The sequence below is a fragment of the Cibotium barometz genome, chromosome 11 (assembly GCF_041138505.1).
Source record: "Cibotium barometz isolate CiBa-2024 chromosome 11, ASM4113850v1, whole genome shotgun sequence".
Classification (NCBI taxonomy): Eukaryota; Viridiplantae; Streptophyta; class Polypodiopsida; order Cyatheales; family Cibotiaceae; genus Cibotium; species Cibotium barometz.
The window spans coordinates 13,886,397-13,911,777 of NC_141056.1; positions in this window are offsets into that span (position 1 = coordinate 13,886,397).

Genomic DNA, 25,381 nt, shown 5'->3' on the forward strand with positions numbered 1-25,381 from the left:
TATCGAACCAGAACAGAATTGAGTCTCAATTTAGGGATCCATCAGTCCAGCCTAACCCCATCTAGTCCCATGGGTTAGCCAACCGCCCATCCATTGTAGTGATGGGATCCAATTAAGAATTTGGTTAGGTTGACCCGGGTACCAACCAGGGAAAAGAGTTCCCAGGCCCCCTAGTCGGATATTCATGCAAACTTAAAACTAGTCACACCACTTACACATCCAATATGAAATTGCCTTTTTCACAGATTCAACAGTCTTGAAAACAATCATTTAATGAAACCATAGTGTCATTGATCATAATCCTCTAATTATCCAGTTGAATCCTTATTTCCAAACATTCCTTCATTGGTGTACCTATGGCATCATTGGCAACCAGAACGCTCACCCCTTGTCCACTCAGGGGCCTTTTCGATAGTTCCTAGCTCATAGTAACCGGCAAGTATTCACTTTCACAAAAATGGAGTCTCCGTTGAAGATTAGCAAGATCAACCAACATATCCATATAAAAGAGCCATGGACTCATCCGTTGAGGACCAGCAAGGTCAATCAACCAGATCCATGCCCGAATTCAGAAAACAACTCTTACTCCTTGTTCCAATATCTTCCCCGACGTATGTGTGGGTATCTTCGGTGACCTAGAGCCCGAGCACCGTATGGTCAGCACCCTCTAGGATCCTTCGCAGGTCACCTAGTGCTTCACTCATAGGCTGCTTCCTTGGTCCCTCATCCACTGTACCGGAAGCTCACCATTTAAATCAAACCGAGGCTAGTCAAGACCTCGGCCGACCTTGCTACGCGAGACGTCCTCCGTTGACTCTCCATCTCACAGCAGTTGTTGCAACTTTAAGAGATAGGTCCATGACCTCATTCACAAGACAGTCAAAATGCTTCCCCAACATTCTTGACATAAAACAGTCATTTAAAAACAGATTTCACATACAAATACAGTTCCAACAATATTTCCATCTTTTCTCATCACTCCACATCCTTTCACATTAGTCCCCATCTTTTCTCATCTTCCCACAATTTTTTTTTCCTCATTGATCCCTATCACATCACATCAACCCACATCAAATCACATCCAATCGCATCATCCACATCAACCCACATCATCCATACATCCATCCACATCAATCCACATTATCTACACATCCATCCACATCTTTCATACATCTATCCACATCAATCCACACGTCACTCCTCCCCACATCATCCATACATCCGTCCACATCAATCCACATTATCCACACATCAATCCACATTATCCATACATCCATTCACGTCAATCCACATTCATTTCATAAGTATTCCCATTCTCATCTAATCACATCTTTTTCTATCTCATCACTTATTTTCTCATTTATCCTCATCAGATCTCATCAACTTGCACTACCCATACATCTCATCACTTCACATACATTAAAATCTATCCAGTTTACATTGCATCTTATCACATCCATTTCACATCACATCTCATTCATTCACATCCCGATTCACATGCTAACACATTCATTCACGTCCCTTATCGTTCATTCACATCCCGATTCACATCACATCATATCCATTCACATCCCTTATCATTCATTCACATCCTAATTCACATGCTATCACATTCATTCACATCCTATATCATTCATTCACATCCCGATTCACATGCTAACACATTCATTCACACCCTATATCATTCATTCACAGCGCGATTCACATGCTAACACATTCATTTACACCATATATCATTTATTCACATCTCGATTCACATGCTAACACATTCATTCACATCCTATATCATTCATTCACATCTCGATTCACATGCTAACATATTCATTCACATCCTATATCATTCATTCACATCCCGATTCACATGCTAACACATTCATTCACATCCCGATTCACATGCTAACACATTCATTCACATCCTATATCATTCATTCACATCCTGATTCCCATGACATCACATCTCATCTATTCATTCACATTTATCTGATTCACATCACATCTCTGCACATCTATTTACCTCTCATTCTCATCACATGTATTCTCATCACATCTATTCTCATCACATCCATCCATTCATTCCCATCTATCTGATTCGCATTACATCTCATCACATCTATTTACCTCACATTCTCGTCACTCCTATTCTCATCGCATCCATCCATCCATTCATTCCCATCTATCTGATTCGCATCACATATCAACACATCTGTGGGAAATAACATTTTTATAAAAATCTGTTTATGCATCTATTTATGCATATTTTTAATTTAAAGGAGAATAACACTTTCGAAATAAAAAAATAAATCTTTTATGCATCTTTTTATGCATAAATTCAATTTTAATGAGATTAACTCTTTTGAAATAAAAATAAATTTCTTTATGCATCTTTCTATGCATGAAATCAAAATTAAGAGATTAACTCTTTTGAAATAAAAATAAATTTCTTTATGCATCTTTCGTTAAAAAAATCAAAATTGATGAGAATAACTCTTTTGAAATAAAAATAAATTTCTTTATGCATTTTTCTATGCATAAAATCAAAATTGATGAGAATAACTCTTTTGAAATATAAATAAATTTCTTTATGCATCTTTCTATGCATAAAATCAAAATTGATGAGAGTAACTCTTTTGAAATAAAAATAAATTTCTTTATGCATCTTTCTATGCATAAAATCAAAATTAATGAGAATAACTCTTTTGAAATAAAAATAAATTCTTTATGCATCTTTCTAAAAAGAAATCAAAATTGATGAGAATAACTCTTTTGAAATAAAAATAAATTCTTTATGCATCTTTCTATGCATAAAATCAAAATTAATGAGAGTAACTCTTTTGAAATAAAAATAAATTTCTTTATGCATCTTTTTATGCATAAAATCAAAATTAATGAGAGTAACGCTTTTGAAATAAAAATAAATTCTTTATGCATCTTTCTATGCATAAAATCAAAAGTAATGAGAGTAATTCTTTTGAAATAAAAATAAATTCTTTATGCATCTTTCTATGCATAAAATCAAAATTAATGAGAGTAACTCTTTTGAAATAAAAATAAACTTCTTTATGCATCTTTCTATGCATAAAATCAAAATTAATGAGAGTAACTCTTTTGAAATAAAAATAAATTCTTTACGCATCTTTCTATGCATACAATCAAAATTAATGAGAATAACTCTTTTGAAATAAAAATAAATTCTTTGTGCATCTTTCTATGCATAAAATCAAAATTTGATGAGAATAACACTTTTGGAATAAAAATAAATTCTTTATGCATCTTTCTATGCATAAAATCAAAATTTGATGAAAGTAACACTTTTATAATAATAAAAATTTATTTTATGCATAAATTTAATTTTAATAAAAGTAACACTTTTATTTAAAAAAATCTTTTATGCATAAAAATCAATTTTGATGAAAGTAACACTTTTATAATCAAAATATTCCCAATATGCATCTTTCTATGCATAGAAATTAATTCTAATGAAAATAACACTTTATAATAAAAATATTTCTAATATGCATTTTTCTATACATAGAATAAAAATAACACTTTTATAATACACAAGCGGTGGGGATTACTCTTTTTGAATAATAAAAAGATAAAACTTATTTCACCAAATTTAAGAAAATTTTGCCATAACCTCCTTTGTATGGCTGACCATTTTTCAAATTTTTTCACTCTAAAATTTACTACAAATTATCCAAGATTTAAATCATTCTAATCTAATCAATTTTCACTTTATTAAGAGTAAACAATATGAAAAGTTTAATTCCATCAATTTGATTACACATCTAGGATAAAGAAGGGCTGAATTCAATAATGAAGAGAAGGGGGAAAGCCTTTCCAACAAGGCATAACATCCATTTTCATTTTAAAGAAAGCAAAAATCAAAAAGCCATAAAATAGAATAAGAAAAAGTAGAATTTCTAACTTACTAGGAGTTTTGTGAGCTTTCCTTTAGCTTGATGGTTTGAGGGATCTACTCTTGTTTGCAACAAGAGTGGCCACAAATTCTTTTGAAGAGAAAATGGTAAAAAACAAATGAATTATCAATGAATTCACTGTTTTTGGCTCTGGGGAGGAGTAGAGTAACAGTGCATAAAACACTATTAACCATTTACAAAGGGGGAGGCTTCATTTATAGGAAAAAGTGAGTCTCTAACCAAGAAAACTGATTCTAGAATTTTCTAGATCAGTTTGGTCAATTTTTGACCATTTTTAGGTCAGTTTAGCTTACTTTTTGGATCTAGTTGAAGCAGGAGAGAGGAGAGATGAAAATATCTCATTATTTGTGAGTTTAAAACTCAACCACACATGTGAAATAGGTGCCTCCTTCATGAGGGGAATTCCCCACAGTACTGAGGTGTCAAAAATGCATCATTTCTTCTAAATATCTCTTCTTTTTTAACGAATAACCTTGTCCTTAGTCAACTCTTCATCTTATGTGAGCATTTACTCATTTTTGGGGGATTTTGTTTTATTCTTCCATTTATCTCCTCCTCCCTACATTTGGATTAATCTAATTGGTCCATAGGAACCTTAATTCAAAAATTTCAGAAAATCTGGACCCTTAGGCTAAGGTCCTTTTTACCTGATTTCAATTTATTCCAATTGACATTGAAATTTTTTTTTTGAATATCTGTTTTAGGAAAAACCATTTTAGACATTGGGAGGTTTTTTATATCCAAAAATATCTCAATTTTGAATTACCTCCCTCTAGATATTTTATCTCTCTACTACTAGGCCAAAACAGGGTAAAACAGGATCTTTCTTTTATTTCAGAGAGGGAAATAATTATAAGATAATAAGGGGAGGTTCTTACACCTGCACACCTCAAAAGCCGGAGGGAGGAATCTTACAAAGAGCTTACCTTAGCCTTGGTAAAGTATGTGTCATTGGGTCTTGCCTTTAGAGACGCAATTCACAACTTTCCATGTAGGTATGCTAGTTGGTCCATCATGTCCTCACTCTATTGTCACACTAGAATGCTCGTATGTAATTTATTTTTGACAATAAGAAAGACATAATCATTCCCTTGTAATAGTTTCTTATGAGCTCTCCTCCTTCCCTCTTCTTGCTTGCTTGCATGCTATTGTATTCTTGCTTGATGGATGCTTTTTAGGATACATGTGATTGTAGGTTTCCCTCTTGCATTAGCTTCTTCTTTTGTGACTATTGTAGGTTTCTTGCCTTCTGTGAGAGAGAACCATCGTGAAGGATCGTCTCTTCTTACCTCCTTCTAGGCATTGAGAGCCCTCCTTCACCGCTTTGGAAATGAGTATTTTTATGTGACAACACAGTGAGGATGTGATAGATGAGCTAGGACACCCACATGGGAAGTTACAAATTATGGCTCTAAGGCAAGACCTAACATGCTTCAACAAGGCTAAGGTAACTCTTGACTTGAACATATTTGATACGGTCTTCTTCATGCCAAGAATACGGAAGGAGGAGAGCTCACCAGAAAACTATTACAAGGGAATTATGTGTATTGTTTATTGTCAAAAATGGCTTATATACAAGTGACTAGTTTTCACATTAGGCTGGTCAAAATTAAAACCTCTATTACTAGTCTTAAGAAACTATGTACGCTAAATCTATAGACTTTCCCTATTTGACATTAAGCACATGGTAATGCAGCTTTATATGTTCCAGTGCTATCTTACAAAGGTTAAGTGCCCATTCAGATAGGTAAGATGGCAAAATGCCATCTTACAAAGGTTAAGTGCCCATTCAGATAGGTAAGATGGCAAAGCACCTCACGGTAGGTAGTAGGTCAGGTGCATGAAGTGAAACCATGAGCATATTCCCTTCCTAATGGTGACCCCGTCCTCGTATCACCCAAGTTAGTGGGGTGAAGTTGTGGATGGTCTAGGATACACCATGGAGTTAGTGGTCGAGGTTATGTGGTTTGTTTGGGACCAATTTGCAGCCAGATGCAAGGCGAAGTGATGGGAAGCTTTGGGTAGCCCAAATGGTAGGCACCTTGTCGAGGCAACATGTGAAGTGATAGGCGATGTAGAGGTGCTTCATGCCACATCTTCATTGGTTGTGGAAGTGGTGTGGACCCTACAACATGAGGTAGCTAGTAGAAGTAGTCCACACCCTATGTTGGGTGAAATGAGTGCCAAGACACCATGAAATGATGAGCATGAGTAGTATGGAGGTCCGAGGCATGTTGGCACAGTAGGGTATTATGCTTGAATCTTATAGCATATGATTCCTAGAGCTAGGAAATTTGCTTGACGAATACGTCGGCAACCAAGATAAGGTTTTGTTGGTGGTGAATCAGAGTTAGAGAAGAAGATATAGAGATGGAAGCTCGAGGGAGGTACTTGTTGCCATATATATAGACAGTGATGTATGTGAACACACTTAGGACCGCCGGGGCACTTTTTCCCTCTTTAGGAGGTTTTTTTCCCCCGGCTTGTATATACACCCATCATTCTAGGGCTAACTTATCTTTTGTACATTGACACAATCTAATACATTGAGTGTTGTGTGCATTCTTGCTTCTTCTTCTCCAAGCTTGGTGTGCTTTCCTGCAACCCTAATTCCAACAATTGGTATCAGAGCAGGCATCGGCTCCCAGGGCTACGCCGTTAGCACCCTCCGACTCACGTTCTCCGATTGAGGTGAGCTTTCATGAGCGCTTGCAGGTCCCTATACTCTATAGATAATCCTATAGGGCTTAGCGTTCTCAGAAATTGTAATCTGAGGTCGTTTCGGGCTTCGTTTTTGCATTTCAAGTTCTGCACAGGTGTTTTCGTCATTTTATGCAGAAATTTCAACAGTGCAGTTTTCTGCAAAACAGGCATACGTATTCTATTGTGGACCATGCTACATAGCATGAGTTGTTTTCTGTTCAATCTTTGCTTCATTAAAGGTAGCTTTTGCATCAGTTTCAGTCAGTGTGGTGGCCATGGCTGATAACAGCAATGATGTATTTCGCATGTTGTTTGCTGATGAGACAAATTGGATGGAGACAGCAACTACCCACTTTGGGCATACATGATGCAGCATGTTTTAGTTGCAAAAGGAGTGTGGAACATTGTGCAGGGTATGGATGTACGTCTAGGTTCTGTGGATGTAGGATCTGTTGAGGATGTTGCAGGTTATAGCAGCTCTACTGTTGCTGTTGTTTTACCCACTGCTAAACAAGCTCGTTGGGATGGTAAAGATGCGTAGGCTCATGCCTTGATTTCACTTTCTGTCAAACGTAACATCACCCCACATATTCGTTCAGCTAAAACTGCAAAATAGGCTTGGGATATTCTAGTTGGTTTGTATGCAGGTCGTAAAACGAGGCAAAAATCTCTTACCTGCGTGAAGAGCTAGAATCGAAGATTATGCAGGAATATGATGACATGAATGTTTTTCTTGATGAGATTAAAGATCTCAAGGAACAGTTGATTTCTACAGGTGAGATTATTCCTGATCATTCTCTTGTGCAGACTGTTCTTGATGCTTTACCTGAGTCATATCAGACTTTTGCTTCCACGTGGAGACTTGTTTACTGAGGACAGACCTGATGTTGTCAAGTATGATACTTTAGTCAACAAGCTCTTACAAGAAGCGCAGTCCAGGCAAAACAGGGCTAGGCAGGGTGCAGTTGATCAGGCATTTGTTGTTGCTGCCCAGCAGAGAAGAAGTGGTAAGGCAGTCCCTTCCACTGTTTCCTCTCCTATTAGTAGGTCTGCAACTTCTTCTCCTTCCACAGGTAGCAACAATAGGTCTGAGAAGGCTCTTGATAAAGGCAAGAAAAAAATGAGGTGCAACTATTGTAAGGCAACTGATCATGTCATTAAGAATTGCCCTAAGCTAAAGGCTAAAGAGGCAAAGAAGAAAGAAACAAATGTAGCCACAATAGCGGATGCTTCTACAAATGCAGATTCTGCAAATGTTGTGCAGGACATAGAATGGACGTTTAGCGTGTATTGCCAATATGACCCATTTGTACATGATGCATGTTTGGCAGTTTCTGTTGACTCTGATGTTTGGTATTTTGACAGTGGTGCTACAAAGCACATTACCTCGCATCGTGATATGTTCACTTGTCTTGAGGCTGTCTCTAATGGGAATACTATCACATGTGCCAATAATGCTTCTTACCCAATGAAGGGTGTTGGTAAAATTCTGCTTACTGCTGCAAATGGTAGCGCTTTCACACTTTCAGATGCTTTGTATGTGCCAGGGATAAAGAAGAATCTATTGTCTGTCTCTCTGCGCTTGCTAGACTTGGACTTGTAGTCAAATTTGTGGATGACAGATGTACTGTTCATGATTTGACTTCTGGTGATACGATTATTACACCTGGCACCTTGTTTCATGGGCTGTATAGGCTCAATTCTTATGACAAGTGTGTGGAAGATTCAGCAAATGCAGTTTCTGATAAAAAGGCAGTTTCAGATGCAAAACTATGGTATGCTCGTTTTGGTCATCTCTGAACTTTGCTAATTTACTGCGTTTGCAGAAATTTGATATGGTCGCTTCATTGCCCCCTCTTGAGGCACCATTAAAACATGTTTGTGAAGGCTGTATTTTGGGCAAAATACAGTGTTCTGCGTTTCCAAAGGATGGTTCTGTGCAGGCCACTTGCAAATTGTAACTTGTACATAGTGATGTATGTGGGCCTATGCAAACTCCGTCATTTGGTACCGTCATTTAGTAAACACTTGCACTTCGTGACTTTCATTGATGATTACTCAAGGCATGCATGGGTATATCCACTGAAGGCAAAGTCCGAAGTGTTTTTGTGCTTCAAATAGTTTATGCTTATGGTTGAAAATGTATCCAATTGTACTGTGGGCACCCTCCGTTCTGATCGAGGGGGGGGAGTACATGTCTAAAGAGTTTGATGCATTTCTGGCTAGTCGTGGGATAAAACACCAATGTAAAGTGCCGTATACCCCTCAGCAAAATGGTGTTGCTGAGAGGAAAAACAGGTCACTTATGGAGATGGCACGATGTATGGTCAAGAGCCAAGCTTTGCCACATGCGTTTTGGCTTGAGGCTGTGATGTGTGCTGCATATGTACTCAACAGGTGTCCCACTAAGGCCTTGCAGTCTATTACTCCATACAAAGCTTGGCATGGCAGGAAGCCTTTTATTGGTCACTTTCATGTCTTTGGTTGCTTGGCCTATGCTTTAGTGCCTGTGCAACAACGTAGAAAATTGGATGATCAGGCTGTCAAATGCATTTTTGTTGGTTACAGTGCTGAGAGCAAGGGTTACAGATTGTATCATCCGCAGTCAAAGCGTATCTTGATTAGTCGAGATGTTGTTTTTATGGAAGATGCTGTGCAACCTTTGTTATCATGTACCAAAGAGACAGGTGTGAGCTCACGGGATGTATTTGATACGTTGTTGCCTCTATTTACAGGTGGGAATTCAAATGTAAGTCCTAATGAGGCAAATACTCAGCCTATGCAGATTTCAAACGACATCATAGATCAGCCTATTTCTGATGCAAATTTACAGGATGTAATTCATGAGGATAGGGCTGAAAATGAGTAGGCTAGAGGTATGCCTAAATGGCTGGTGCAAACCTTGCGTGATAGTAAAATTGATGCACCTATGTCTAGTCGTACTCGTTCAGGTTTTCAGCATGCCTCTTATGCATCAGATTGTTATGCTTTGGCTGTGTCTAGTATGTGTGAAGAGGAAGAACCTCTTTCATTTGATGAGGCACAAAAATCAAAAAATTGGTTGGCTGTAATGCAAAATGAATATGATGCTATAATGAAGAATGGTACATGGTCTTTGTGTGATTTGCCGATTGATAAAAAGGTCATTGGATGTAAGTGGGTTTTTAAGTTGAAACGAAAGCCAGATGGCAGTGTTGATCGCTATAAAGCTAGACTTGTTGCAAAGGGTTATGCTCAAGAAAAGGGCATTGATTTTGATGAGACCTTTGCTCCCACTTGTCGTATGACTACCATTCATAGCATTTGTGCATTGGCAGCTCATAATGGTTGGAATGTACATCAGTTGGACATAAAGACTGCATTCTTGAATGGAGATTTGCATGAGGAGGTGTATGTATCGCAGCCTCGTGGTTTTGTTCAAAGAGGGCAGGAAAACAAAGTGTGCAGGTTGAAAAAGGCTTTATATGGTTTAAAGCAAGCTCCACGAGCTTGGTACGAAAAGATACATGCATATTTGACTGCACATGGTTTTCAGAATAGTCCAACAGAAAGCACTTTGTATGCTAAACGTGTGGATGATGTACATCTATCTAATCATTGCTCTCTATGTCGATGACATGCTGCTCACAAGACCAAATGAGAGTCATATTGCTGATTTTAAGGCTGATTTGAATGCCTCTTTTGAGATGTCAGATTTGGGGCATTTGCATCATTATTTGGGGATACAATTTAAGCAGTGTGATGGAGGTATTGCTTTGTGTCAGACAAAGTATATTGAGACATTGTTGCAGAGATTTGGCCTTGAAGACTGCAAGCCTATTGCTACTCCAATGGAGAAAGGTTTGAAGTTGAGTCTTCATGATGCGGGAGATCACTTTGATGTCACACTCTATCAGACAGCTGTTGGTTGCCTCATTTATGTATGCATTACACAAGGCCGGACATTCAGTTTGCAGTCTCACAGGTGAGCAGGTTTATGCATAGCCCAGGGTCTCAGCATTGGAAGGCAGTTAAACGCATCTTTCGCTACTTGAGTGGCACCATACATCTTGGGTTGTTTTATCCCAAGGGGGGATCGTTGCCGCCAGATTTACATGCTTTTTTGGACTCAGATTGGGCTGAATGCTATGACACAAGAGTGTCCACAAGTGGTTTTTGTTTCATGCTCGGTAGCTCATGCATATCTTGGTTGAGCAAGAAGCAACCTACTGTGGCCACTTCTAGTTGTGAAGCTGAGTACAGGGCAGCTTTCACAGCTACGGTTGAGTGTGTGTGGCTCAGACGGCTTATGGCTGACTTGGGTGTTGGACAGGAGTCTGCCACCTCTATCTACACTGACAGTCAGAGTGCATTGGCAGTTGCGAGAAACCCAGTTTTTCATGCTCGCACAAAGCACATTGAGGTGCATTATCACTATGTCAGGGAGAGACTCTCAGCAGGAGAGATCAGCTTGGCCTATGTGCCAACACAGGAAAACCTCGCCGATCTTTTCACAAAGGCGCTTCCTCGATAGAAGTTCGAAGCTTTCCGCAAAGCTTTGGGCTTGCTCCCCTTTGTGGACTGATCTACTTCGAGCATGGCACTTTCCTATACATGAGTGCCAGCTCTCTCGTTCACACCATCACTCCCAGGGGAGATTTGTTGCCATATATATAGGCAATGATGTGTGTGAACACACTTAGGACCGCCGGGGTAGTTTTTCCCTCTTTAGGAGGTTTTTTCCTTCGGCTTGTATATACGCCCATCATTCTAGGGCTAACTTATCTTTTGTACATTGACACAATCTAATACATTGAGTGTTGTGTGCATTCTTGCTTCTTCTTCTCCAAGCTTGGTGTGCTTTCCTGCAACCCTAATTCCAACAGTACTTGTAAAGTTAAAGGTTGATGGGTCGTACCATGGGCCAACCTGCCATGGTCCCCCCATCTAGAGATGTACCTAGAGGGTTAACATTGATGAGGTTAGTTCAAGTGCATATGTTTGTGCATGATGTGAGATGCGAGAAGTGAAAAAATTAGAATGCCCATAGTGAAATATGCAGGTGACATGCATGGGCTATGGGCGGAAGGTGTGCTCATATGGGTGCACTTCTCCAACACAAGGAATTCTCCAATACAACTTCTTTCTTTGACTCTTTTTGTTGCTTTCTTCAACACAAGGAATTTTCCAATACAACTGCTTTCTTTAACTCTTTTTGTTGCTTTCTTCAACATTTACTTGAAAGCCCCTTTCTCGGGGGTTAAGATCATTACTTTATTAGGGCATGACAGTGGACAAGGGAGCTAGGCATCTTGAGGGATTTGGCGATGTCGAGCACTTGGGATAGGTCACAAAATATTCTTACTAATTTGGGGAATGTCCAAACAATGGGTCGTACCATGGGCCAGGCTTGTGTCCCCACCACCATGGTTTGCCCATCAAAAAATGTACCTGGATGAAGCTCAACACAAGTTCTTAAACAAACACAGTTCCTATGTGTCTATTACATGCAGAGCCCATGGATATTACAGGTTACAAGCCTAGGAATTGGGCAAAAAGATGGACCCATGGTGGTGCAAATGCTTTGTGTGAAAACTCCAACACTCTGCTTTCTTTGACAATTTTCATTCTACCGCCCCCAAGATCGAAAATTGGTTTGAGATAGGAAATTAGTTGTGTAATGAGGTTGTTTACTAATAAGGCAGGTGTGACTGAGGTTTTAGGATAAAACACTATTGCATGGGGCTTCTGCTTAGTGGATCTTTGCTCACAATTGGGCTTCGAGCCAAATGGTGGCTTTGCCCAATCCTTGCATGGGTGTCGTACTTTCCCTAGCTAGCCAAAATGTACTCTTGGGTACCCATTATTTCTTGGTGACCTCCTTAAAGGGTTACTAAGGTTAAGGTTTTGGGGTTGTCTTCATCTTCACTTGTAAGGTTTTGGATCTCCATAAACAGCAAGTCATTTCAAACAACAACAAAATCACCAAAACTACACCCCACCTCAAGTTTTACCTTAAAAAACTAAAAAGAGTGCATTGTTTTATTAAAATAGCCAAAATAAAAAAAATGCATCAAAATACTAATAATTTATAATTTTTTAAAACAATCCACATCACAATAAGGTACAATGTATGCCAAAGATAGCATGTTTTTAATAACAAAAAACCTTACATATTACTATATGGAAAAGGTGCTACATTGACAAAAGTGAACATTTTGGTAGCTCATATACCTTAAGATAAATCATTTATTTTTTCCATTGAGATTTTCTCAATTTCTTGACGTAGAATACCATACGTTTTCAAAGTGAACCCATGAACAAGGATTTTAGCATCTTGGAGGTCTAGCATATTTATTTAACATTGATTCACACAAGATTTCTTCTCTTTTCTCCCTCTAACCATCTCCAAATCATACCTCTTGTTAATGGATCAAAACCTATTTTTCTATACTAATGAAGTTTTATTACATATACATGTCTATTCTACTCATACACACTATAGTGATTTTATCACCAAAATATTTAATTTTTTGGCTCTTCAATGACTCAATGTTAATTTTATTCTATAAAAAAACCTTGCCATCACTCCTATGATTTTTGTCATTTGAAATAAATCATTTTTTTTCTCTTCAATGAGTTTTTCTTGTTTTATAAAAAAGCCTTGCTATCACTCCAATGAGCTTGCTAGAAAATATACATATGCAACATGTATTGTCTTGTTAATCTTTGCCAAATATCAAAGATAGCCAACTGTGCAGTTCTCTTTTTGAATAGTTTTCAAATTATGACTTCTGATAGAGGATTTTAAAAATATATTTTAATGCTCTCTTTTTAATCCAAAGAATCTTTCTCATTGTTTCATGATTTTGACAAATCCCAACTTCCTCAAACAATTTTTGGCATAGCAGTAATTTGATATATTAGTTTAATTGCTATTATTGACACAAATCTATTATTTTGTAAAATTCGTGATATTCCTACCTCTTGGGATTCAAAATCACGTTCATTTGAACACTCCAAGCTTTTTTCTTCAAAAAAGAGCTTGTCACATTGTCTTCACTTTGAGAGAACCATTTGTTAGAGACATTAAAGAAGATAGAGGCTAAAATGTGTTGAAAAGGCTAGAAATAGAGAAGCTTAAACTCTTCATTTCTCTACAAAAGCTTAACAACAAAGGTGAGAAATGAAAATAACAGACATGCTTAAAATCGAGAGAGAAAAAATGTTTGCTTTAAAAAATGTCTGAAATTTGGATACTTAAGCATTTGAAATTACACACACACACACACACACACACACACAAATGTAAGATGTTAAGGTGGATTCTAGAAAATAAACTTGTGAGTGAACATGGTTAAAGTTTAGGCTTTGAGTCACATAAAAATGTTTATGTAGATTAGGACAATTTTGTTTGAATTCTAAGACCCACACGTAGTTTGTTTTCTTTAAAAGCAATCCATAGAACACAAACAACACATCAAATTTGAAAGGTTTTTATGTAATCTTTTGTCCTTTGTACTCTTATTCCTTAAAAAATAGGAAAATCTTTTTAGACTAATTGGTATTCTAGAGTCCGGTGAGGAAATTTGTTGGTATTATATTCTAATAAAGAGACTTCTTAGAATGTTGAATAATATTGTTGTATTCTAGAATACACCTCTATGTTTAAAACAAAAAGCTTTTGCAGAATGATATCCTTGTTTTGGTAGAATTTTAAAAATTTATACCATTTAGTTACGTTTCTTCACTTTATGATGTGTCTGAAATCAACCTTGTGGTTCCATTGTATTCTAGAATACATTCATTCTTCACATGCTTTCTCCTTTTGTATTCTAGAATACCAATTGGTAGTTATCCATGGTGTCTTTGTTTGTTTAGGCACATTTATACACCTTGCCCTACCCATCAGTGCGTGTCCACTTGCATGCCTCTAATAGCTTGCTTCCACGCCCATCCACTTAAGCACCCGCCTCACTAGGGCAACCACTTGCTTGCGCACATGTGCTCATCATGTCATGCTATTTGGTCTGATCAATGCCCCCACCACCTTCCAATGCTTGATATGTACAGTCTTCAAGGATCTCCTTCGGAAGATACTGGAGATCTTCCAAGTGGAAGGAGCATCTTGCTCATCTTCGGCTAGTCCTTCGAAAGGTGTAGAATCTGTTGAACTCCCTCAAATGTCAAATTTGGGTTAAACATGGTGTCATTCTTGGACACATCGTCTCTAATAATGGCATCTAGACCATGGATGAAAATAAGATTCGTGTGATCTTAGAGTTGCCACCACCACCTACTATCAACTACAAAGGGGTGCAAAGATTCATGGGAAACGTAGGGTAATTATAGAAGATTTATCTTTATGTATGCCATATATGCCTGACCTTTGTATAGGCTATTGATTATCTTTGAATGGACATACAAATGCCAATGTGGGCATATGAGAAAGTGAAGAAGGCATTAGCAAGTGAATCCATCTTGAGATCCCCCAATTGGGATCTAATCTTCCATATGCATATAGATGCTTTAGCCTTTGCTATTGGATGGGTGCTAATACAATTAGGGGAACATAATATGGACTTCCCTTTGAGTTTTTCCAGTCATCAACTTAATGATGCTGAGCACAACTACTCCACGAGTGAAAGAGAGGGGTTATAGCCATAGCATATACTATGAAGAAGTACATGTCGTACCTATTGGCCAAACCAAATTTGTGTTCTTTGTTGACCATCAAGCATTACTATATTTTGTGAACAAGCCTTGCACCACAAGGTGTAACACTAGATGGTTTCTTATTCTTTTGGAGTTTGATTTCACATTGTGTGAAAGGGTTCTGTGCATGTCCATGCGTCGACCACTGTTCTAGAATTCCAAATGGAGAAGCCCCTCCTACAAGTGGAAGATGATCTTCTTGATGCTCCACTGTTCCCCATGGACCACGTACTAGAATGAAGTGAAGACATCGCCACTTAATGGCCAATGGATTTTCACTGGACCACGTACTGGAATGAAGTGAAGACATCGCCACTTAATGGCCAATGGATTTTCCATTGACCACACCACATCAAAATGGAGAACCCTCTCTACGGGTGGAAGATGATCTTCTCGATGCTCCACTATTCCCCATGGACCACGTACTAGAATGAAGTGAAGACATCGCCACTTAATGGCCAATGGATTTTCCATTGACCACACCACATCAAAATAATGGAGAACCCCCTCTACGGGTGGAAGATGATCTTCTCCGATGCTCCACTGTTCCCCATGGACCATGTACTGGAATGAAGTGAAGACATCACCACTTAATGGCCAATGGATTTTCCATTGACCACACCACATCAAAAAGGATAAAGCAAGATGCCTCATTAGGAAGGTAGCTTCCTATCAATTGATAGTGGGAACGCTCTACAAGAAGGTTCAAGATGGTGTCATACAGAAGTGCATCCGTGAAGAGGACTTTGTCACCATTCTTGAACCAGCCCATTCTTGCATAGGTGGAAGACACTTTGTCGAGGAAACAACTACCCGCGTTCTCTAGGCCGAAATTTGGTGGGAAAACCTTTTGCATTCATCGTGTAGCACTTTTTGAAAAACTCAACTATGTCTCCAAAGAGTGTAGGCCATAGTCTATGAGAAGGACCGAATGTCCCTAACCGTAGTAGATTTGGAACAACCCTTTGAAAAATGGAGTTTAGATTTTGTTGGTCCCATTAGTCCTACCAAGGAAACCCACACACATTTTATCATTCTCACTACGTACTATTTCACAGAATGAGTCGAGGCCAAAGCAATGCAAAAAGCTGAATGCGAGAGCTCTACTGCCAAGTTCCTCTATGAGACTGTGATTACCCTTTTTGGTTGTGCACTAGAAATAGTGGGCAATTGTGGTTCATCCTTTCATCAATGAAGTGGTGGAGTTATTACTCGAGGAATTCCTTGTTGTGGTGTGTTAAAAGTCGACACTTTATTAACCATAAGTGAACGGCCAAGCCAAAAGCATAAACAAGACTTTGTGCACTATTCTCACCAAGAGAGTAGTAGAAGCATATAGGAGTAATTAGGAGCTGCACTCACCTCTATGGGCCTATACGGCATATAAGGTGGCTATCAACATCACAACTTTCTAGCTCGCATAACATAGGCATGCCAATGAAACACTTGGTTCCAAGTCTCCAAATTGCAATGAAACATAAACTTAAGGGAAACCATGTCACGAAGAGGTTAGTTGCCAGCAACTTAGTGAGAAAAGACTGCGATCTACTTATATGGATTGATGGTTAAAAACTAAGGTACAAGCAATAGTTTGATGACTAACTCAAGGATAAGTGTATGGAGGCAAGAGACATGCTGCTAATGTATACACCAAATGGAACTTAAATACAAAGACCAAGGTCCCTACCAAGTGATAGGATTTCTTCAAGGAGCAGTAAAGATAGATACCCTAGATAAGATTAAGATGGACTTGGGTTACTACAATGGTAGCAAGTCAAAAATGGTAGTAAAGATAGATACCCTAGATAAGATTAAGATGGAAGGTTACTACAATGGTAGCAAGTCAAAATGGTAGTAAAGATAGATACCCTAGATAAGATTAAGATGGAAGGTTACTACAAGGTAGCTACTATGGACCTCTCACACCAGGAAATTTCCAAATCCATTTTTTAAAAAAAAGAGGAGAAGCAAGAAGCTGACGACAAAAAAATGGAGGGCATACCTTGAAGAGATTCCTTGATAAAAAAAAGAGCCAAAGAGGCCGTCGTAGACCCTTTAGCGTATAGATCTTTGTACATGCCGATCTCCATGATATGGCTAAAACAAAAACACCCATGGAACCTGCTTGCCTTGAGCCAAAGTTTCCCCGAAAGAACCATCTAGTGGCACGGCTAGCCTTGGTTGACATTGAGGCTAGCCACCACAATGTTTTATCTTGGGAGACAAATGCTCAAGATCTCCTTTAGAATGGTGACTGTACCCCTGATGGATGAGAGCACCTAGAACCTATTAACATCTTGGCCTCAGGTAACCTCTAATACTAAACAACTCTCTTGGTGCACCATTTCGACCACCCCCTCAAACCAATCTTGGCTCGCTCGGAGCTTGTGGGCTCCTTGTCACTTTTATAGACCATTGTCTTAGTCTAAATAGTGACCTTGTTTAAGTCAACTTCCCACTGTCGGTATAGGCTTCATGTGAATTCATAGCCTCGAGATACAGAAACCAGTGAAGATCCATCTCCATATGTATATATAAATGTGATTGGTTTCCTGATCATAAACCGTCCTTGCTTCTCTCGTGTAAGGCCTTCCGAACGAGGATCATTGTGTATGACCCTGTTATCTAAAAATCCATAACCACATATGTGTGGTGGAAACTTAATCTAAAGGTCTTGATTTTTGCATTTTGTAGAACGCCTATGGGTTTGGCTATGTTTCCATCGACAAGATTCACTATGAGGCTTGTGTCTATGAGTGGCGGGCTACCCTCACAACAATCCTTGGTGATTATGTTGACACCAGCACCATCATCCAAGATCACAAAGATCTGATAAGTCCCTTGTACATATGACAAGTAACACTTCAAAATAGTGTCCCAAGCCGCACGCTGGGCTATCCTTTGGCTTTGGCTATGGAGGGAGGGTGTTCAATGTCAATGGGGCATGGTTTGTCTTCTTCCTCCTCTTGCTCAAGTTAAGCTATGTGGGCTCTTAAATTCCCATTCATCTAGTTTGATAAGTCTCTCCAAAGTTGAGAATTTCCTTATAAAAGAGAACTAATCGGAACTCAGACTAAGGACAAGAAGGTTGTGAGGCCTGCTATGCCCTGCGTCACAATACTCACACTCACTAAGCTCGTACTCTTGCTAATGTGTAAGGTATGTGCACTGATCCTTGCCCAAGAGAGGCGGTGGGGATGAGATAAAGTGTTGATCACCTAAAAAAAGATGTTGTATTGGCTATGGTGACCATGGAAGCCCAAATTTCATCTCCCACTAAGTCCTCTCTCACACCATTTAGAAATGTGGGGCTTGGTTGGATTGGTTCCAGTGGTAGAGGCTTCGAAACTGGTTCTATTTCTAGTCTCTTAAGAATGGATATGAGCCTATTTAAGGCCCTAGGAAAAGTGTGAGGATCTCTCGCTGGTTTTATAATTGGCTTTGGGATAGGGTATGTGTCATGGTTCCAATTTTTAGGAAAATAGAGTTAAAAGAAACTTCCAAGAATTTCATTAAACAAAACCAATTAATTCAATAAAAAACACATGTTCAATATTTGAGTTAATAACCAATAATACTTGGCTCACAAATCACGACTCCAAGATTGGGTGCAATCATCCCCCTCTTGTGTGGCCTCTCCCCACACATGAATATTTACGTAATACTTTATTCCAAATTAGGCCATACTCTCCAAAAATACAAAAAGGTGCTTTTCTTGCACGACACTCTCTTATGCTCAAAATAAAATTGAGGCTAAAATTTAAAGCATATCATTCTTTACAAAATATTAACGTTCAAGTCTATGCTTGATAAACTAAGGCTTTCCAAATCAAAATGTGCACAAGCTAGCACATGTATATACAAAGCTTGTTTACAAAAATGTGTGCCAAGTAATAATTATGTGTAAATTTTGTTCAATCTTTGGGATCCTCTTTCACCAATAAAATAACCAACAATAAATTGGTAAAACAAATATTTCATAAGTATATAAACCATAACCACACACATGTTTGCCAAGCGTAAGAAACCCAAGAATCACCCTTCCATATAAACCAACTGAAACAAACATTGGAGGCCCCAACCATATGTCAATATACACCAAACATATTAATATTTATAATAGCATCACCCATGATATTAACATGATTTGGTTTGACGCAAAGATAATCCAAGTGTCCACTAATTATCTAAGAGGGTAGAAGAATATTTTTAAAAGGGCTTAAAATATATTCCCATAACATTCCCTCTTGCTTGAGTTTGCAATTGCCGTCAATTTTGGGTTTGTTAAAAAGAACGCAGGATCTCAAGGAAGGTACGAAAATATTTCTGAAGCATCCATCTTGCATCTTCATGAGGATAATTTTGGAAAGTCACTAAATATTTGATATATTAATTTCCAGTATGAGTTGATGTAATCTAAATATCAATGATAGTATCTGGAAGCAAAAATTCTTCCTCACCTTCAATAAGAGGTGGTCCCTCATATACAGGGTGAGTGGGAAATGATCCCTTGAAAGGTTTTAAAAAACTAACATGAAATGAGTTATGAATCTTCATCCGAATAATCAGGATCAGAGTTACCATCTTGCTCTTGAAAGAATCATCATTATCTTCTTCAATAACGTTGAGTTGAGCCACATGATGCAAACTTCTTCTTCTTCTTAGGACAGTCTTACATGAGGTGTCCTTTGTTGTGATATTTATAATACTTGAAGACTCGATTCTTCGGCTGACCATTTGAGGGTTTATTTTTGTTGTCCTTCTGAGCATATCTCCTTTAATCACATCTTTACCCTTATGCATCCTGTATTTATCAAAAGTACTTGAAGGGAAAGAAGGTTTAGTAGACTTTGTAAAAGACTTATCCTGCATCCTGAAATATCTAGAAATAGATATTTTACGTTCAGAATTTAAGGCAAGATCCATAACAGAACTAAGATCACGCAGATAAAACATATTAATGTCCATCCCTACATGGTAGACTTCAGTCCAGCAATGAATTTCCTTCGTTGATCTTTTTCCTTGACTTTTTCAATTACTTGAACCTGTAAAAGAATGTCCCAAAATTTATCGATGTAGGCTTGAACATTCTCTTTCTCGACTTGGTGTAGAGTTTCCCATTGTTGATGTGCTTTAGCCTTGTACTAAGATGGTAGAAAGTGCTTCTTTAAGAGTTTCTAGAACTCTTTTCATGTTGAAGGTCGAAGTTTACACTACTTGATCACATTCCACCATAAAGCAACACTTTGGATCAAGTGATTTCAAGCACATTTGATCTTGTCATTTTTTGAGAACTCTTCACCTAAAAAATAGTCATCTAATTGGCTAAGCCATGCAATACGAACTCATGCATCCTTCTTGCCATCATAATTCTCGAAAGTGAATCTTTCTGGGAACTTTGAGCATGCAAGGTAGCTTTGACAGTGCACCTAACATGATCACTTTCCTCCTTGTCAGAGTTGGAAGAGTCACGCTTGCGCTTGGAAACGCTTCACTTGACACTCTAATTTGCATCGGAGTCCACGTTCACTAGCAATTTACTCTTATAGTGTTAATATTTGCTCTTGCATAGTAGGTTGTGCAGGTAGAAAGGCCATTGCAATTAAATAGATAAAGAAAGTGCGATTAAATAATGTAAATAATTAAATAAAGACAAAAAACTTAGCTCTTGAATTATTGAATGGTTGTATACTAGGTTGTGCAGATAGACTAGCCATTGCAATTAAATAGATAAAGAAAGTGAGATTCAATAATGCAAATAATTAAATAAAGACAAAAAACTTAGCTCTTGAATCGTTGAATTTTTCGTCAAATGGTTGATCTTGACACAGTCCTCCAAGAATTGCCGATATTTCTTTGATGCCAAAATTTTCATTGCAAGAGGCTTCCAATATTTTGAAAAAAGAAATGTTAAAATATCTTTCTATAGATTTTCTACAACAACCTTAAAATCTGAATTGTTCTTCCCTTTGTGGAGAGCCCCTTCTTCTTCTTTGAGACCTTTGAATGCTTTGAAGAAGCTTATATTATAAGTCTTTGATCTCTTTCTTTTTTTGAAAGGTTTTAATATTAAGCTTTTTTTGAAAGGTTTTAATATTAAGCTTTTAACAAAGCTTTCAAAGCCTTAAAATAAGAGGAAACAATGCCTTCTCCTACAACAAAAGAAAAAACCGTCGACTACGCACATTAGAGAAGAGAGATTTCAACGATTTCCATCCTCCGGTTGCCCCAACTGGAGAGAAAGTAGAGATTGTGATTTGCGCTGTTGCTGCCACCGTGAAGAGGCAATTTGGAAAAAAAATCAAACAGGATTCAGGCTGCGTTATTCAACGCTTTTCCTTTTCCACCAAAATTTGATTTTTAAAAGACTCTCACCATCCATTATGTATTTGATTAGCTTGCAATAGTTTAGCAATGTGATTATGGGGCCCAAACCTCTTTTAGAAGCTGATTCAATCCATACTATTGGATCATGAGAAGCTATGAATTGGGAAAAACCATTTTTCAAGAGAGAAGTGGTTTTATGGTTTTCTACAGAGAGTGGTTTGCCACCCTCTTTATCCTTTGGTCTTTGCCCCTTGGATAATAGAGTGCAAGTCTTCAAAAATCTTTGAATCAAGCTTTCAAGATTTTAATTATTGCCTCCATCTTCCTAGATCCTTGCTCTCATACCACTGTCATCACGGATCCAATTTCTAAGAAAGTAGAGTTCTTGCAAGAATTTGATTAAATCAAACCAATTAATGCATCAAAAACTACATGTTCAATATTTGAGTGAATAACCAATAATACTTAGCTCACAAATCATGACTCCAAGATTGGGTGCAATTATCCCCCCTCATATGTGTGGCCTCTCCCCACACACGAGTATTTAGGCAATACTTTATTCCAAATTAGGCCATAGCCTCCAAAAATACAAAAAGGTGCTTTTCTTGCACGACACTCTCTTATGCTCAAAATAGAGTGACCATAAATTGAGGCTAGGGTTTAAATCACATCACACTTTACAAAATATTAAAGTTCAAGTCTATGCTTGATAAACTAAGGCTTTCCAAATAAATCAAAATGTGCACAAGCTAGCACATGTATATACAAAGCTTGTTTACAAAAATGTGTGCTAAGTAATAATTATGTGTGAATTCTCATCAATCTTCAGAATCGTCTTCACCAATAAAATAATCAACAATAAATTGGTAAAATAAAGATTTCATAAGTATACAAACCATAACCACACACATATTGGCCAAGCATAAGTAACCCAAGAATCACCCTTCTATACAAACCAACTAAAACAAACATTGGAGGCCCCAACCATACGTCAAGATACACTAAACGTATTAATATTTATAATGGCATCACCCATGATATTAACATGATTTGGTTTGATCCAAACATAATCCAAGCATCTCCGAATTATCTAAGAGGGTAGAATAATATTTATAAGAGTGCTTAAAATATATTCCCATAACATTCCCTCTTGCTTGAGTTTGTAATTGCCCTCAATTTGGGATATGTTTGAAAAGAACAGAGGATATCAAGGAAGGCACAAAAATATTTCTTAGGCACCCATCTTGCATCCTCACAAGGATGATTGTGGAAAGTCACTAAATATTTGATATATTAATTTCAGTACGAGTTGTTGTAATCCGATGATCAATGATAGTATCTAGAAGCAAAAGTTTTTCCTCACCTTCAATAAGAGGTGATTCCTCATACACAGGGTGAGTGGGAAGTGATCCGTTGAAAGGTTTTAACAAACTGACATGAATGAGTTATGAATTCTTATTCGAATAATTAGGATCAAAGTTACCCTCTTGCTTGAAAGAATCAATATCATCTTTTCAATAACGTTGAATCAAGCCGTTAGATGCAGGACAGTCTTGCACGAGGTGTCCTTCCTTGTGACATTTGTAACAGTTGAAGACTCAATTCTTCGACTAAGCACTGGAGGGTTTGTTGTTGTTCTCCCTCCGAGCATCTCCTTTAATCACATCTTTACCCTTATGCATCCTGGATTTATCAAAAGTACTTGAAGGGAAAGAAGGTTTAGTAGACTTTGTAAAAGACTTATCCTACATCCTGAAATCTCTAGAAATAGATGTTTTATGTTCAGAATTTAAGGTGAGATCCATAGCAAAACTAAGATCATGCGGATGAAACATGTTAATGTCAGCCCTAATGGTAGACTTAAGTCCAGCAATGAATTTCCTTCATTGCCCTTTTTCCTTGACTTTTTCAATTAATTGAACCTGTAAAAGAATGTCCCAAAATTTATCGATGTAGGCTTGAACATTCTCTTTCTCGACTTGGTGTAGAGTGTCCCATCATTGATGTGCTTTAGCCTTATACTAAAATGGTAGAAAGTGCTTCTTTACGAGTTTCTAGAACTCTTTCCATGTTGAAGGTCGAAGTTTACCTTGCTTGATCACATTCCACCATAAAGCAGCACTTTCGATCAAGGGATTTCAAGCACATTTGATCTTGTCCTTTTTTGAGAACTTTTTGCTTGAAAATTAGTCATCTAATTGGCTAAAGCCATGCAATAAGAACTCGTGCATCCTTCTTGCCATCGTAATTCTAGAAAGTGAATGCCTTTTAGCTAATACATGAATCTTTCCGGGAACTTTGAGAACGCAAGATAGCTTTAATAGTGCGCCTAACATGATCACTTTCCTCCTCGTCAAAGTCGGAAGAGTCATGCTTGCACTTGGAACGCTTCACTTCATGCTCTAATTTACGTCGGAGCTCACGCTCACTAGCAATTTGCTCTTATAGTGCTAAGATTTGCTCTTACATAGTAGGTTGTGCATGTAGAGTGGCCATTGTAATTAAATAGATAAAGAAAGTGTAATTTAATTATGCAAATAATTAAACAAAGATGAAAAACTTAGCTTTTGAATCCTTGAATGGTTGCATATTAGGTTGTGCAAGTAGAGTGACCATTGCAATTAAATAGATAAAGAAACTGTGATTTAATAATGTAAATAAATAAATAAAGACAGAAAACTTAGCTCTTGAATCGTTGAATTCATCGTCAAATGGTTGGTCTTGATACCATCCTCCAAGAATTGCCGATATTTCTTTGATGTACTTTGTCTGAAATTTTTATTGCAAAAGAGGCTTCCAATATTTCAAAAAAAAAATGTTGAAATCTTTTCTTGCAACCTGAAAAATCTGAATTGTTCTTCCCTTTATGTAGAGCCCCTTCTTCTTCTTTGAGACCTTTGAATACTTTGAAGAAGCTTATATTATAAGTCTTTTCTCTCTTTCTTCTTCTTCTTTGTAAGGTTTTAATAATAAGCCTTTAACAAAGCTTTCAAAGCCTTAAAATAAGAGGAGACGACGCCTTCTCCTACAACAACAAAAAACCACCGGCTACTACGGACAGTAGAGAAGAGAAATTTCAACGATTTTCGTCCTCCAGCTACCCTAACTGGAGAGAAAGTAGATATTGTGATTTGCGCTGCTGCCACCGTGGAGGAAAAGGAGAAGAAGCAATTTGGAAAAAACAAAATCAAACATAATTTTCCCCAGCTATGTTTTTCAATGCTTTTCCTTTTCCACCAAAATTTGATTTGTAAAAGACGCTGCACCATCCATTATGTATTCGATTAGCTTGCAATAGTTTATCAATGTGATTATGGGGCTTAAACCTCCTTTAGAAGCTGATTCAATCCATACGGTTGGATCATGATGAGAAGCTATGAATTGGAAAAAACCATTTTTCAAGAGAGAAGTGGTTTTATGGTTTTCTACAGAGAGTGGTTTGCCACCCCCTTTATCCTTTGGTCTGACAATACTTTATTCCAAATTAGGCCATAGCCTCCAAAAATACAAAAAGGTACTTTTCTTGCATGACACTCTCTCATGCTCAAAATAGAGTGACCATAAATTAAGGCTAGGGTTTAAATCATATCACGCTTTACAAAATATTAAATTTCAAGTCTATGCTTGATAAACTAAGGCCTTCCAAATAACTCAAAATGTGCACAAGCTAGCACATGTATATACAAAGCTTGTTTACAAAAATGTGTACTAAGTAA